This window comes from Ipomoea triloba, chromosome 2 (genome assembly GCF_003576645.1).
Source record: "Ipomoea triloba cultivar NCNSP0323 chromosome 2, ASM357664v1".
In the NCBI taxonomy this organism is placed as follows: Eukaryota; Viridiplantae; Streptophyta; class Magnoliopsida; order Solanales; family Convolvulaceae; genus Ipomoea; species Ipomoea triloba.
The window spans coordinates 6525489-6541628 of NC_044917.1; positions in this window are offsets into that span (position 1 = coordinate 6525489).

A 16140-nucleotide genomic window follows, 5' to 3' on the forward strand; every position below is an offset into this window, starting at 1 on the left:
AAAAAAAAAAAAAAAAAAAAAAAAAAAAAAAAAAAAAAAAAAAACAAAAAAAAAAACACTAAGTACGTGGATCCGTGTGTGTATATATATATATTTGTGTACATAAATTATTGTAACTACTTCTTAATATAATTGTTGAGATTCCTTTTGGTGTTGTTAATTTTAGTGTCTCTTCCTGAAAAAAGATAAGGTTTGTAGTAATTTGTTTTTAAAATTTTTAATCATATCAAGTGGTTAAAATAAAAATAAATAAATAAATAAAGAGAGAGAGAAGTATACACTAAAATTATTTTTATATTTTTTTATTTAACGGGAAGGAAGGAGGCGACCAGAAGATTTGGGGGAGGAAGGGGGAGGGTGGGGGTGACAACGACTAACGATACAGCAAAAAAGCTATGAATATAGAGGTTGGAGTATCATGAGCAGGATTATAATCGATCCAGATATTTGAAGTTACAAAATCGTAATTAAGACATGATATGGTTAATTCTTTCAATCTCATTTGCGCGTGTAGAATATGTAGGAAAATCTCTGGTAAATGTATGAAATTGAATATAAAAGATACGTAGTAATATAGAGAGAAGATGGTTGGAAATCCACTCCATAAGCCTCCCTATTCACTGTTATAATTGAATAATTTAGAGAGATTTGGGAGGAATTATGTGAGAGTGGTATCTAGAGCGAGCGAGAGTCAAGAGAGAAGGTCCAACCTTTAGGAAGTGGAAAAAGCTCCTTAAAATGAAGGACTAAGACCATTTATATAAGCTCAATACCCGTACAGTATACCGAACATACATATATTATTAGTAGAGCGGTATACTCGGAGTATATTCTCTATCAAGACATATTGAAGAAAGTAAAGTAAATAAAAAATAAAAAAAAATCGTGAAATCAGTAAATCACACATAGTCAACGGAACAGTCCAACTAACAACTAATGTTGTACATGGATAATATCCAAGTAAAGATAGGTTTGTTCAAAGCATTACTCATATTAGAGGAGAATCTTCTTTTCATTTGATCTTGAATGATATTAAAAAATTATTGAGTGAGTTCACTCATGTGTTTTTATCTTTTTCAAAACCATCAGCTAATATGGCAACCTATACTGTTGCAAGACGATTTGTTTTTAAGTCCGATTGTTCGAAGTGATTTTCTAACCCTCTTTCTTATCTTTTTGGCTAAACCTTTTTAACTTTTTCTCTTCAATATGTTTAGTTGTAATTTCAATTTAACATTTGTGTTTGAACATTGATTTTTGTATGTCTTATGAATTATAAATATTTTGTTTTACTTTATATGTTTTCAAATATATATTCTTACTTTATATTTTATTAAAATATATTAATTTCACTATTTTATATTTAATATATAAACAAACATATTTAAATTTAAAACTATTTAAATTGTATGAAAATGTCTTTTTCAGTCTTTTTACATTTATCAGCTTATCAAAAAGCTAATTTTACCAAACACTTTTAAGCATAACAACTAGCTTAACATCTCTTCAGATTTCAGCTTCGAGCTTATAACTTTTCAGTTTTCAGTCACTTTTCATCTTTCACTATCTTTTCAGTTAGGTTTGCCAAACATAGCTCATATGTTTTGGATGTCTCCTCCCTTCCTTCTAATCCCCACTCCCACCCAACCCAGAAAAAAAAAAAAGGCAATATTTTGCGTTCTATTTGGATATGTGAAGTTGGAAATGATCAAATGACTATATTTTACATAGTCAATCACCATTTTTAAAAACTTTTATATTCAAAAAAAAAAATTATATTATTAAAAAGTGTCCACATGTGCATGATTAATTAATTGAAATTGGATTAGATTAACCCAACACTACCTTAAAATACTTGGTAAGCCTGTATATATGTATTGTTTTTTTTTTTTTTTTTTGGTAATAAGACTTTGTGGGTGAAATTTGTATTAAATCTAAATTAGTCTCGTTGTATTTAAAAAAAAAAAAACACTAAGTACCGTACGGAAATGCAAATTTTTAAATTGAAATATAGCTTATATTATCCTTGTCAACATCTGTTGTCATCCACTCTTCCATAGTCATTTACCCTTCTCTCATTATTTTCTCCTTTGTATTCCTATGTCACGACTCACGCTCACGCGGTTTAAAAAAGGTAACCAAACATGTTAATTCTCATGCGTATTATCAACAAATTATGTCAAACTAGTTCAAACATAATTATTTACGCGGCTTTATACCGCTCGTAATCTCACACGTTTCTCTAATTAATCTAGAATCTCCCTTACTTCTTCAGAATTATCTTTCTTATTATATTAAAAAATATGTAATCCAATTTTTATATTTAAATAAATTTAGCAGTATTTAACTATTTATACTTTTATTACTCAAAATATTTAAATAATAATTTAAATTAAACACTCCCACTAAGACTCAAACTCACAACCTCTCATATAGGAATACAACTTGGTTCCACTAGACTACAAGGTCTAGGCAATTTTAAAAAAGTATTAGTTACTTGAGTAACTAACCATATTATGAGTTATTTTCAAAAAAAAAAAAAAAACCATATTATGAGTTAATAAAGAATTCAATTCATGTATTAATCAAATATAAAAACAATATAATGAGTTATTTTAAAAAAAAAAAAAAACCATATTATGAGTTAATAAAGAATTCAATTCATGTATTAATCAAATATAAAAACAATATAATAAAATATGATACGTTAATGGTGATTATTAAAGAATGATTTTTGTAAGAAAGTGTACTATTAATTAGGGATGTCAACGGAGTAGGTGGGGTGGGGGCAGGAGACATACCCCATCCCCGCCCTCGACTTTCTTCCCCATTCCCCGTCCCTATTCCTATCCCACCGGGGAAGGGAAAAATCTCCCCATCCCCATCCCCAAGAGGATTATTATATTCGGGGACGGAAAATTCCCACCCCGTTTATAATTTTTTTTTAAAAATAAACATTAAAAAACGTTTAAATAAATAATGCATATATATTAATCTCCAACTTAAAGTAGTATTCAATATTTTGAGTTAATACCCAATATAATCATCGACTATAGTGATTTTACTCAATTTAATCCTAAATGACTTTTTGTGCTCAATTTAGTCCCCGACTTTGATGTTTTTACCCAATTTAGTCATTTTTTAAAATTTTTGTTAGTGAACAGTTAGAAATAGGGTCATAATGATAATTTCTCATCCTTCATCCCATATGGGGTGATTCCTTCTTCATCCCCTTATTAAGATCCACGCAGAAATGTAAATCTTCGTACCCAAATATTTATTTACTTTGTATTTATTTATTTAAGGTTGAAGTTGATTTGTTACAAAAATTTACATTTATGCGTGAATTTTAATAAGGGGAAGAAGAATGAATCATTCCAAATGGGATGAAGAATGATAAATTATCATTAGAACCCTATTTCTAACAGTCAACTAACAATTTTTTTAATAAGTGACTAAATTGTATAAAACCATCAAAGTCGAATACTAAATTGAGTAAAATCACTATAGTCGAGGACTATATTGGGTACTAACTCTCAATATTTTACAATTAAACATGTTATCTAAATATGCATTTCATAAGCATGACATACAATATGACAAGGTAATAAAGAATTGTAAACATATACATACATTCGGTATGTGTATGTATTGAACACTTTTACAACACCTTATGATAGTATTTTATATATTGTATAGAATTATATTTTTATTTTATTTTTCACCTCTTATGCAATGTGAGAAGGGTGGAGATACTTTATATTATATTTAATTATACACCTAAATGCTCTTAACAAAGTTAGGAGTACAACCTTGGACAACGCACAATATAATATATCTTAAGAAACAAATGTTTGGAATTTCCTACATTCTGACCAGTGACCACCATACGCCTTCAAACAACAAAACTCACTGTTTGAGTTTGAAATTTCATACCTTTCCCATTATATAAATTAGAAACAAACCTATAATTGAACCCAAATTCTCTCCATGCTTTGGACTATACTCATTGTAGTTTCGGTCAAACCTGAATTCCCTCATGCCTTATCTCTTTATAAGGTTCGAATCTCGAAACCTTATTTATTAAAAAAAAAAAAATTACTTTTAATCTCCAAACTATTATACATGAATAACATTTGTCATTGATTAGTAAAATTTTCTAATTAAGTGTATGACTATATAATTAGTATCACATTTGATTCCACAGTCTATTTTTCTGGTCAACTATTGTCAAAAGTCCTCATTCAGGAAGGAGTACTTTTAGAAGGAGCTTTGCATTTGCTTCTTCCGGGAGGAGCACTTTCAGGCTTTCAGCAATAGTTGACTGGAAAATTGGAAAGCAGAACCAAATGTGATACAAGTTAAATAATTATGTACCTAATTATAAAATTTTAATAATCGAGTATCAAATGTGATTTATGTATAATAATCAAATGGCCGAAAGTAAAATTTATTCTTATTCAAAACTATTATTGTATCTCCTTTTATTTTTTATAATAAACTGAAGAAATATAATTGTTAAGAAATAATGGTAATACAAAAAAAAAAATGGTTGAAACTTGAAATTATAATATAAAATTAAAATTAATATATCTGTACGTATAATGATTAGCCGTGGCGAAACAGAAAAGAATACGCAAAGTGGAGAAAAGAACGACTTTAATTGCTTTTGCTTTATGAAATTGAAAAGCTATATTTGTTTGGCTTTTTTGTTGTAAATTAGAGATGGAAACCCTTTAAAGCAAAGTAAAAAAAAAAAAAAAAATCCAACATGATTTTGTTTCTCTTATTATAATGTTATTTTTAAATCCAAATTTAAGAATGATAATCTCTCTTACTCTAAAAATAAATGAAAGAATTAAATCAATTTTGATTGATTGACATGTTAAGAGTGACCAGGAATAGTATTACGTAAAATTTTAATGTATCACTTTTTTATTACAATATTATTTCTGATATTTTATATTCTTTGCTATAATTTACTAATTATGTTTTTTTTTTTTTTAAATTATTATCATTGTTAGAGACAGCTGATTTAAAATACTTAAATTATGTAATGATTTTAACAGGGAAAAAATTGCTTTTTTGGTGCCGTCGAGAATGTGTCAATTCCCTAACATGAGGAGAGGTAATTTTAGTGAAGAATGAGGGGCGAATCAGTAAATTTGAACCCCGCAGTCTCGACAGAACCTGCTGGCCATGTGTTGTGCCAGCTGGCCCTTCTGGAAAGCCTACGTTTTAACTGTGGAATCCAGCTAAGCAGATAACAGTTACAGCTAACGCCGTCAGCAGAGTGCACCCTGGCGTTCAGGGTGGTGCCGTCAATTCTGACGGTTGTCAGACGGACGAAAGTGACGGAGTGACGGCAGAGGGGTAGCTATCGTCCAAAGGTGGCAGGGGCGTGGAATGATGATCCAGCTATCCCCTCCATCATGCCAGGTCAGCATTGAGGGCCCCACCGAGGGAGAGAGATAGGATCCGCTGCGCTAACCTCCACCATTGAAACAGTGAGGAGTAGCTTTCTTGGGTGACACTTCACCCGTGAGTGAAGTGGTCACCACGTGGCACGTGGCTAGCAGCTCAAATAGATAAATACTGTATGATTTGCTGATTTGGCAGCCAAGGTGGCCACGTGTTTAGCACTCTGACTTTTTTGGGCCGTATTATATCGTGAATTACAGCTAAGACAAAAAGAGTAAAATATTGGGCCGGGCTAGGGGCTAGAGGCTACAATAGCCCAACATATTGGTAATTAGTTAGCTTTCTCTTAGTTTAATGAAACAGAGTTAGGGAATCCTGCTGCCTAAACACCTATTTTACAACCTTTTAAGAAGTAAACTCAGCTTTTTGAACTGGGTAATGCACTAATGCCTTAAACTTTTTTTTTTTTTTTTTTTTTTTTTTTTTTTTTTTTTTTTTTTTTTTTTTTTTTTTTTTTTTTTTTTTTTTTTTTTTTTTTTTTTTTTTTTTTTTTTTTTTTTTTTTTTTTTTTTTTTTTTTTTTTTTTTTTTTTTTTTAAATGGCAATGCCTTAAACTTTAGGATATTATCCTCCAAGTATATCTCACTTTAAAAAATAGGTCGATATCCACATCATTAAATTTAAAATTAATTTACTATTTTCCTTACATCTCTACAATACTCTCTCACTTTAAAAAACAATTCCATATTCACATTACAATTTTAAATTCATATATTTTTCAATAAATAAATACATATAATACCAATAAAATGTTTAAAAAGCAACTTTTGTGCCATGTTTAGCAACAAGTAAAACTAGTGGGTAGAAAGCTTGCTAAATTAGGAAGCTTTCAACTCACCGTGGTAATAAAAGAAATAATTTTTTTTTTGTTGCCACCTCACTTAGCAAGTAATAATCTTGATGAGTTGAGGTTAATCTTAGACCACTCCCAAGCTATAAAAATAATACTATGTAATACTTTAATACGGAGTAATAAACATCCAAATTACTCCAACAAATTATAAGTTATTGAAAAATTTCATAATAGTGTAAATATATTTCAAGTTTGATAGCTTATAATATAGAGAATTATTATAATTTTTCATAATAGTAATTTGAAAGTGCGTTAAAATTATTCGTACTAGATTGTAATGTAGAGAAAACGATGGTAATTATAAAGATAAAATCGTCATAAAGATATGATAATGAAGTTTATTTATAGATGTGATAGAGTATTATATTCTAAAAGTGTAAGAATATTTTAATAATATAAATAGGCTAAACTTCATTTCTTGCTATATCCTTATTTTTTCTTACCTAATGCCATGACAATCAAGGAAATATAGAGTATTTAAACTTTGTCTTTAATCACAAGTAACAAAAAGATTGATAATTATATTGCTTCTCACCTAATTTAAACGGCTGCAAATTGTGAAAAGATTTTCATTAAAAAAATATAAGATAATGCTAATCAATGGTTTTATAACATTGTTTATAATAATTTTTTTGTTAAAAAATATTATATAAATAAGGAAAAATGGTTTAGGTCAGTAAACTTTACTTGAGAAAGCAATTAGTTCTTCAAATTTTTGAAAGTTGAATTAAACATTTTAACTTGTCATTTTAGTGCATTTGGACCAAATAACTGATTAATGTAGTTTCGACAATGATATTCACCACCTACGACTGGTGAACGATCATTGGTCGCATGAAGAAGGTCACCATACTGGTCACCTTCCTAAAACAAGGAGGCATCCAGTTCGGTCGATTTGGTAGCCTTTTTGTGAATGACGAGAATATTTTATCAAAAACGACAACCAACGGTACTCAGTAGTGGTCAATAACGATATGAATCTTAATTTTACTGGTAACATGTTGGTTATTGGTAAAGTGTACTTATTTAATTGATTTTAATAAGTTGGAGTGTTTGAGATCTAAAATTATGAATATAGAATTCTAAAATTGTGAGCATAGTCCATAGAGTTATAAAATTGTGAATATAGACTCGGGTCCACCTTGCAAGGTGAACCTGATTTCATAGCATAATTTGCCAGATTTTGCTACGTGGACCTTCATCCACAATATAAGCATATATGTCCGAAATAAAATTTTATCATTTTTATTCTTTTGGTCATAGTTCATGGTTGTATAATATTTTTGTTTATAATAAATTTTAGAGCAAATTGCCATTTTGGTCAGCTGACTATAGGGGTCCTATTAATTCTAGTCCACGACTTTCAAAAGTACTAATTGCATACCATGACTTTTCAATTTGTATCAATTTTGAACACTCCGGTGAAATTTCTGGCCAAATGTCGCCGAATTTTCTTAATCCCACCGATTTGGCTTAATACTATGGGCAAAAATGTAATTTCCTAAACCCAAAAAAATCCAACCCAAACCATATATCCCTAACCCGGTTCGATGCTTTGTCCTATGTTTTAGAGAAACCTATCATCCCAATCCCAAACTGTCGTGACCTCGTGAGCGAGAAGCAGAAGAACAAAGCAGGGCTAGCGAGAAGCAATACGAAGATCAGCGCCATTCTCCATCTAGTGGACTCTCTAAATACGAAGATCAGCGCCATTCTCCATCTAGTGGACTCTCTACCTAGCAATGAGTAATTTCCATTCTTCTTCTTCTTCTTCCTACCTAGCAATGAGTAATTTCCATTCTTCTTCTTCTTCTTCGAGTAATTCGTACTATGAATTTGGGGAAAAGTTCCCAATCATCAGTAATTCGTACTATGAATTTGGGGAAAAGTTCCCAATCATCCATTGTAGATGTGGGCATCAATTAACGATTCGAACCTCATGGACAAATGACAATCCGGGTCGGAGGTTTTGGCAATGCTGTGGTAGTATTGTAAGTAATTACATTTTTTGGTTAAAATTGTATAAATGTATTACCAGTAGACCTTTATTTTTGGCTTGTTTTTTTTCTTTTTTGAAATTGTTAATACAGGGTCGGGTGGGCTGCGGATTCGTGGATTGGTATGATCCTCCAATGTGCTATCGTTCGAAGAGAATAATCCCAGGATTGCTAAAACGCATTAATAGGCAAGATGAAGAAATAAGAACACTAAATATGAAGGTTAAAGCTAGTAAGGAACATGGCAAACTATTGAAGTGGGTGAAATGGTTCATTGTAATATCTGTACTTTTGGTTGGTAGTAAATATTGTGCTAGTACGTAATATACATCGTTTTGGTAATGTAATGTACTGTCCTTTTGGTAATGTAATGAACTATCCTTTTGGTAATGTAATGTACTGTCCTTTTGGTAATGTAATGAACTATCCTTTTGGTAATGTAATGTACTGTCCTTTTGGTAATGTAATGAACTATCCTTTTGGTAATGTAATGTACTGTCCTTTTGGTAATGTAATGAACTATCCTTTTGGTAATGTAATGTACTGTCCTTTTGGTAATGTAATGAACTATCTATTCAAAGCACAATGCCAAATTCATTAACCAAGCAGTAAGCACAATGCCATTCATTCACTGTATATTCAAAGCAAAAAACTAGACTGCCAATGGATACCAAAAAGCTAGACTGCCAATTCATTGTAATTCACTGTAATGTACATTCAAAGCACTTTTATCCAGAATACAAATCCAAACTAGATTGCCATTTGGATACCAAAAAGGTTAATGTCAGTTAAATACATTCACAACTACTAGATACATCATGACAGTTACAAAAACCATTCAAAGTCTTAGTCTAAACCTTGATTCAGTCAAGGTTGATAGGGTCATCAGTGGTATTAACAAATTTGGACTTCATGGTGGTCTTGCTCCGGGTATAGTACGGCTTCTTACGGTTGGATTTTTGTTTGTTTGTCATCTTATTGGTGCTCACAGTAGGGAGAATGAGTTCTTCCTCTTGCTGCTCTTGGCTAAGACCAAATCCTTCCATTTCCATGCTTAGACCTTCATGTTGCTGCTGCTGCTCAATATCACAGTTTTCATGCTGTTGCTGCTGGCCAAGATTTGGTGCTTCATTATCTCCTTCATTAGCTCCTTCATGCTGCTGTTGCTGCCCAAGATTAACATGCTGCTGCTGCTGCCCAAGTTTAGATCCTTCTGGTTGCTGCTGCTGCTTCTTAGTACTTGGCTTCACTTTCTTTGTATTCTTCAAATCAATAGAAAACTGTTAGTGGACTACATTCAAAGTAAACAATGGGAAATACATTTGAATTGCATTTTTAATATTACCTTTTCAATTGGAATAGATGGAACAGATGGACATTTTCTTGCATTGTGCCCAGGTTGCCTACACAGACCACAGTGCAGTTGGATGTGTCTTCTTGACACAGTAATTCCATTTTGACTCAACTTCTGCTCCTCCTCACCGGCAGATCTTTTTCTTAGCTTCTTAGGCCTCCCAACCTTAGCAGCATAGACAGGGGGAAGTGGGGGACTCCTGCTAGTGACAGGCCACTCATCAGGCCTAGACATAGGGTTAATGGAACCACTGTATATCTTCAAATATGTTTCCTTGGAATAACATGGATGGACAAAGTCATGGACTGCCCCCTTTCCATACTTCTTCCAAATAGCACACACTGCATGCTTCCAAGGTAGCCCAGTCAGATCCCACTTCCTACAAGAACACATTTTCTTCTCCAAGTCCACCTCTTGTTGATCTCCATATAGCTGTCTCACCTCAAACTTAAAAAAATCACATTGTGTAGCCAAGTAACCTGCTGCCTCCTTCTCAATATGCTTCAATTTGCCAAGAATTGCTGGACATATTTGTGTCTTCCAATTAGCTGCCTTTGTTCTTTGTTCAAAAAATTTGGACATTAACATTTTCCTAATAGTTTCAAGGCATTCTAAAATTGGCTTGTCCCTAGCAGGAAGTAGAGTTGAGTTAAAAGATTCACAAATATTATTTACCATTATGTCACAATGTGTGTGTGTTGAGAAGTGGGATCTAGACCATTCCTTGGGATCTTTGTCACCTAACCACTGATATGCCTGCTCATCTAATGCCCTAAATGTACTCAAACCTTTAAGGAACCCATTCTTTGTTGTTGCTCTAGCACAAGCCCAAAAAGCATCCTTGAGTGCTTTGCTCTGAAATCCTGCCACTTTCATATTAGCATGGAGGTGCCTCACACAATACCTGTGTTCCACCCTTGGTAAATCTTCAACAAATGCTGGCATCAAGCCCTTTTGTTTATCACTGATAAAACAGAACTGCTCCTCAACTTCTGCAGTTATCTCCATGTCCTCCTTCAAGTATTTAAGAAACCAACTCCAAGACTCTCTTTTCTCACCTTCCACTATAGCATATGCAAGGGGAAATATGCTGTCATTAGCATCAACCGATACAGCAGTCAGTAACATTCCACCTGTTGAACACCTCAAATGACATCCATCCAATCCTATAAGGGGNAATGCCAAATTCATTAACCAAGCAGTAAGCACAATGCCATTCATTCACTGTATATTCAAAGCAAAAAACTAGACTGCCAATGGATACCAAAAAGCTAGACTGCCAATTCATTGTAATTCACTGTAATGTACATTCAAAGCACTTTTATCCAGAATACAAATCCAAACTAGATTGCCATTTGGATACCAAAAAGGTTAATGTCAGTTAAATACATTCACAACTACTAGATACATCATGACAGTTACAAAAACCATTCAAAGTCTTAGTCTAAACCTTGATTCAGTCAAGGTTGATAGGGTCATCAGTGGTATTAACAAATTTGGACTTCATGGTGGTCTTGCTCCGGGTATAGTACGGCTTCTTACGGTTGGATTTTTGTTTGTTTGTCATCTTATTGGTGCTCACAGTAGGGAGAATGAGTTCTTCCTCTTGCTGCTCTTGGCTAAGACCAAATCCTTCCATTTCCATGCTTAGACCTTCATGTTGCTGCTGCTGCTCAATATCACAGTTTTCATGCTGTTGCTGCTGGCCAAGATTTGGTGCTTCATTATCTCCTTCATTAGCTCCTTCATGCTGCTGTTGCTGCCCAAGATTAACATGCTGCTGCTGCTGCCCAAGTTTAGATCCTTCTGGTTGCTGCTGCTGCTTCTTAGTACTTGGCTTCACTTTCTTTGTATTCTTCAAATCAATAGAAAACTGTTAGTGGACTACATTCAAAGTAAACAATGGGAAATACATTTGAATTGCATTTTTAATATTACCTTTTCAATTGGAATAGATGGAACAGATGGACATTTTCTTGCATTGTGCCCAGGTTGCCTACACAGACCACAGTGCAGTTGGATGTGTCTTCTTGACACAGTAATTCCATTTTGACTCAACTTCTGCTCCTCCTCACCGGCAGATCTTTTTCTTAGCTTCTTAGGCCTCCCAACCTTAGCAGCATAGACAGGGGGAAGTGGGGGACTCCTGCTAGTGACAGGCCACTCATCAGGCCTAGACATAGGGTTAATGGAACCACTGTATATCTTCAAATATGTTTCCTTGGAATAACATGGATGGACAAAGTCATGGACTGCCCCCTTTCCATACTTCTTCCAAATAGCACACACTGCATGCTTCCAAGGTAGCCCAGTCAGATCCCACTTCCTACAAGAACACATTTTCTTCTCCAAGTCCACCTCTTGTTGATCTCCATATAGCTGTCTCACCTCAAACTTAAAAAAATCACATTGTGTAGCCAAGTAACCTGCTGCCTCCTTCTCAATATGCTTCAATTTGCCAAGAATTGCTGGACATATTTGTGTCTTCCAATTAGCTGCCTTTGTTCTTTGTTCAAAAAATTTGGACATTAACATTTTCCTAATAGTTTCAAGGCATTCTAAAATTGGCTTGTCCCTAGCAGGAAGTAGAGTTGAGTTAAAAGATTCACAAATATTATTTACCATTATGTCACAATGTGTGTGTGTTGAGAAGTGGGATCTAGACCATTCCTTGGGATCTTTGTCACCTAACCACTGATATGCCTGCTCATCTAATGCCCTAAATGTACTCAAACCTTTAAGGAACCCATTCTTTGTTGTTGCTCTAGCACAAGCCCAAAAAGCATCCTTGAGTGCTTTGCTCTGAAATCCTGCCACTTTCATATTAGCATGGAGGTGCCTCACACAATACCTGTGTTCCACCCTTGGTAAATCTTCAACAAATGCTGGCATCAAGCCCTTTTGTTTATCACTGATAAAACAGAACTGCTCCTCAACTTCTGCAGTTATCTCCATGTCCTCCTTCAAGTATTTAAGAAACCAACTCCAAGACTCTCTTTTCTCACCTTCCACTATAGCATATGCAAGGGGAAATATGCTGTCATTAGCATCAACCGATACAGCAGTCAGTAACATTCCACCTGTTGAACACCTCAAATGACATCCATCCAATCCTATAAGGGGNAGTAACATTCCACCTGTTGAACACCTCAAATGACATCCATCCAATCCTATAAGGGGTCTGCAATGCTTGAAACCTTGTTTGCTAGCTTCCCAACAAACGTACATCCTTAGAAATCTTTCCTGCCCACCTTCTAGCAAGTCACTAGTCTTGACAAACCAAGAAGTTTTTGGGTTTGTCCTTGATATTTCAGCACAATAGCTCCAAAGCTTTTTGAAGTTGTCCTCATCATCACCTTTTCTTTGTTTCCTTGCCTTCCAAATTGCCCTATAATCACCTTTTCTTTGTTTCCTTGCCTTCCAAATTGCCCTATAGGCTTGTTGATCACTAACATAGAACCCCTCCTTACTGCAAACACTGTCTTTGAATTTTCTCATCATCCAGTCTGGATGGTCCTTTAATTCCTTGGACCACCTCTTTGCAATCACACTAGCTTTGACCATCGAGTTCTCCCAAACCCAAGAACAACCTTCATGCTCATCAACCAGGTAAAGTATCCTCCAAGACAGTGAGTTGGTAAGTTTCCTCAACCCTATCCTCCAAGGGCAACCAGCCTGTGAACACTCAACTACAACTCGATTCTTCTCATTGCGCACAGTCCGAATGTCTTTGCCATTTTTAAAACCATAGTTTGTAACTGCTTCCCTAAATTGTTGCTTGGATGCAAAAGTCATGCCTAATGTAAAATGTGGATCTTGCATGTCAGTTGCAGGTCTAAAAACAGTCCACTTACTGTCAGCATCACTGTCAGAATCCACTAATGAGGCATCATCTGAGAAGTTTATCTCATCCAATGTGTGTATTTTCCTTTCACCCTTTCCCTCATTGTCTCTGTTTCTGTCTTCCCCTAACTCAGCCTTAGCAACCTTAACACCCTGCTCAGATCCATCATCCTTAACAGCCTGCTAAGCCTTATCAACCTTACTAGCATGCTCAACATTAACACCCTTACTACCCTTCTCATCTTTGTTCAAACACTCAACCTCAATCTCATACTCACTTTCCTGTTCACCCTCAGATTGAACTACATCAACTTCAATAAAGTCATTCAAATCCATTGTTTCAACCCATATCTCTATTGTCTGCCCTTCATTCTGTGCATGACTTAAACAGTTTGCTACATCATTCTCTGTTTGCAGTAAAGTCACGACACCTTTACCATCAACATCATAAATATATGCTCCTATGTCACAATACCCTAGATCTTTTACCCTATCCATAAAGAACTCCATACACAAATCCTTTGCCTCCACTCTTTCATATAATTCTACATCACCCCCCATATACTTCCATTCACCTTGCCTACTTATAATTCCATTATGAAACAGACACACAGAAAAAGGGCCAAGTGAATTTCCTGAAAAACACCCAAATAGTAATTGAACAAAGTAAAAGCACATGGTCAGAATTTCTAACTCCACACTCCAATATATGCACATGACATATCAACATAAAGTTAAACATACTGGACCCACATAGCCCTATATTTAACCATATACAGAGAACACAAACACAACTTTAAAAACATTGGTCCCCACAAGTAATTTTATGAAAAAGAAATGTTTACTCTAACACAATTATACAAGCATTGGTTCCCACATGTAGTCTCAGCATATATAAAGCATACACCAAACACAGCATCAACACAATACTACTTATTTAAACCATATTGTACACACACACTAAATATGTACTCTTAAAGCCAGAAGGAGTATGAAAGATGCAATTTTCTGCATATTTTCCCAAAAAACAAATACAACACAGTCTTACTTGTTTGGAGAGTGTTGGCCGTAGAAGACGAAGTAGCCATTCCAATGCCCTGTTCAGCGAGCGTTGATGCGTTGATGGTCGTGGATTAGGGTTAATTTCCGATTTCTTCCTTCCTTCTTCGATTTCCTCTGCTTTCGCGACTTGTCTCTTCTCCCCTTTCTTCGTTGTTGGTCGTGGATTAGGGTCGTAATTTAGGGTTGGTTTCTCCCCTTTCTTCGTTGTTTCGGTCAGATTCAATTACGACTTAGGAAAAGGGGGGCTTGACTTAGGTCAAAGCATCGAACCGGGTTAGGGATATATGGTTTGGGTTGGGTTTTTTTGGGTTTAGGAAATTACATTTTTGCCCATAGTATTAAGCCAAATCGGTGGGATTAAGAAAATCCGGCGACATTTGGCCGGAAATTTCACCGGAGTGTTCAAAATTGATACAAATTGAAAAGTCATGGTATGCAATTAACACTTTTGAAAGTCGTGGACTAGAATTAATAGGACCCCTATAGTCAGCTGACCAAAATGGCAATTTGCTCTAAATTTTACTTTTATCTCAACAAGGAGAAAAACACCATTTATAAGAACAAGGAAAACAACAATAAATTTTAAGTAAAATTTTATATTATTGAATAATATAAATTTCGAACATTATAAATAAAAATAATAATATTTTCATAAATAACAAAAGTAAAATTATTATTTTATTTTTTAAAATACACCACACATTTGAAATGGTAACTGAGATGTCATCACAATACATGTAATTGACAAATTATTGCTTTATTTAAAAATAAAAAACTTTCATAGATGTAATATTCACATCCATTCGGACCATCCAATTCAATAATTCAGTTTTGAAAGTATCAAATTAAATGCGAAAGGTCCGAGACACTGAGAGAGCACGTGAGAGTATACATAGGGCATGAAAGAAGGGAAACTTGAGAAGCTAAACGTAGCAATGTTTGTATGGAGGTTGGGAACAGATTTTTTATAACATTAGAATATGAATTACTTTTAATATTGTTATTATTGTACAAATCTTTTCCTTAATATCCGAAGCATAAAAGATAGGAAAGGACGGGCGAATTAAATGTTTGTTGGAGTGTTATTGGAGAAGCAATGATAATGGAAGCTCTGCTCCTGCATGCTCAGAAGTCAGAACCCATCGTTTTCATCACCACATCAAACCATATCATAGGTCCTTCGAAAGAAACACAACAATATAGTATAATATAACGCTGACTACTATATATATATATATATATATATATATATATATATATATATATATATATATATATATATATATAAATATAATGAAATAAAATGATGTTTAGTAAATATAATATGTGAATTTTAAGGCAGAAATTAAATAGTATTGTAATTGATAGAGTTACTTTTTTGGAGCAAGTAATTGATAGAGTTATAGGATAGTTTAATTAACTTGATAATAATAAGTCTAATAAAATAGTTCAAGGAGTTCAATTTGTTAGAATCTTTTTGTTTGAAAATATTCATACAAGCACCGCGGAAGCATCAAACTCTTTTTCTTAGTCTCTAAAATAATCATGTA